Source organism: Monopterus albus, unplaced genomic scaffold (assembly GCF_001952655.1).
Source record: "Monopterus albus unplaced genomic scaffold, M_albus_1.0 scaffold51.1, whole genome shotgun sequence".
Taxonomy (NCBI): Eukaryota; Metazoa; Chordata; class Actinopteri; order Synbranchiformes; family Synbranchidae; genus Monopterus; species Monopterus albus.
In genome coordinates this window covers 2859899-2862049 of record NW_018127931.1, presented here as the reverse complement: position 1 = coordinate 2862049, position 2151 = coordinate 2859899, and positions in this window count along the sequence as shown.

The following is a 2151-nucleotide window of genomic DNA, read 5'->3' as shown; positions in this document are numbered from 1 at the left end:
TTGGATGATTTTTTTTCTGTGGAAACATGGTGAGACAGATGTCTCTACTTAAGGAGGATCATACGTTTTAATGTTGCCAAATCCTTGTTGAAAGTGTAACATTCACCACTTTATGTTGGCGTGGTATTTCAGCTATTGCAGTTTTAAATGTGGGAGGTAGGGAGGTGAACGAGTAAATAATGACGGACCCAGGTAGCTGGCTTTGGTGCAAGAAGTGCTCTATTTATTTACAGTGACGATAAATATGTGTACAACCAGGTGAAGGAATATGGAGCAGAACCGGGTGTCGAGCGGCAGTCATGGAAAACATACAGTTAGTGGTGGGTAATAAGGAGGAGGCCGGGCTGCGGACGCTAGGATTCACTCCTGGACTGGTCATGGTGGTTGGTTGCTGAGGGGACAAAGTCAGAGAAACAGTTAATGGGAGACTGTGCATCGACCTGCGTGGTGGAGTGATGTGGAGTTGTGGAGGTCCATGGTCCGGAGAAGCGATAGCGGCTGGGAAGATAAGACACGAGGCACAAGGCAGGAACGGAGCTGGGATGAAGAGCGTGAGCAAATACATATAGTGGACAAAATAATAGATTGGCATAAAAACGGGCTAGAGTATAGAAAGAACTGGCAGGGAAGTGGACGATGAGCACGGTATAAATAGGAAGAAACTAATCAGGTGCAGCTGGTGGTGATTCAGGGGACGTGAAGCAGGTGTGTCAGATAAAGAAATCAGGGGTAAGGGAGCTAAAATAGAGGGAGAGAAGTGAGAGAGGCAGGTGCAGCCGGGCAAACCTGACACCAGTACACTCTGGCCCTTTGAGGAAGTGTTGCATTTTGTCTGAAATAACCAATAAAAGCTGTGGCACTGGCCACTTAAGACCATATTTGCTTTGCACAGTATTTAGTTGACATAAGATGTTATTAAGAATAGGAAATTCAAATGGCAGTTTGTATTATGTAATAAGTAAACAGCTGGATATTTTATATAAAATATTTTCTGATATAACTTGTCTATAAATCATTTTAGCAGTTCAATGTTGGTCTCCTGTCAACCCTGTGAACTGTTATGTAATATCAAACACTCACTGTGAATTGTGTGCCTATATGTGCGGCCTTAACCATTACCACTTAAAAGTGTAAATCCACTAAAATCATAAGAATGTCAGTAACATCCAAATTGACTTGTGGCCCAACCGGATAAGTGGGAGCGGCCCGACGGCGGTGATCGGCCAGCCGTTTATTCTGGTCAGCAGTGCGTAGCAAGGCGGCCCTGGTCTCTGCCCAGACGGCCTGACAGCGGGAGATGTGAGCGTGGACTGAGGGGACCGCAATGTCCGTTTCGGCAGAGGACAGTAGGGGAGGCTGGTAACCCAGGGAGGCCTGAAAGGGAGAGATACCCGTGGCGGCGCTAGAGAGTGTGTTATTAGCATATTCCACCCAGGGCAACAACTGGCTCCAGTCCTCTGGTGAGGAACTGGGGACACAGCGGAGGGTGTTTTCCAGATCCTGGTTAAGCAGTTCAGCTTCGCCGTTGGTTTGGGGGTGATAACCGATAAGCAGAGGAGAGCCACACTTGTTGCCCAACCTGATAAGTGGGAGCGGCCCGATGGCGGCGATCGGCCAGCCATTTGTTCTGGTCAGCTGTGCGTAGCAAGGCGGCCCTGGTCTCTGCCCAGACGGCCTGACAGCGGGAGATGTGAGCGTGGACTGAGGGGACCGCAATGTCTGTTTCGGCAGAGGACAGTAGGGGAGGCTGGTAACCCAGGGAGGCCTGAAAGGGAGAGATACCAGTGGCAGAGCTAGAGAGTGTGTTATGAGCATATTCCACCCAGGGCAAAAACTGGCTCCAGTCCTCTGGTGAGGAACTGGTGACACGACGGAGGGCGTTTTCCAGCTCCTGGTTCAGCCGTTCAGCTTGGCCGTTGGTTTGGAAGTGACTAGGTGTAGTCAGCGGCCGAAGAAGACCTGCAGGGGACTGATGGAGCAGTTTGGCTTGCGCACAGGCAGCTACATACTCCCTGGCGTCTCTCTCTAGGGTGGGCCACCAAAAGTAGCGTTTCAGGAGGGAGATGATACGTTGTACCCCTGGATGGCATGCTAGCCGAGATGCATGGGCCCAGTCAAGGGTCTGGGCCCTAGCAGCCTGGGGGATGTACA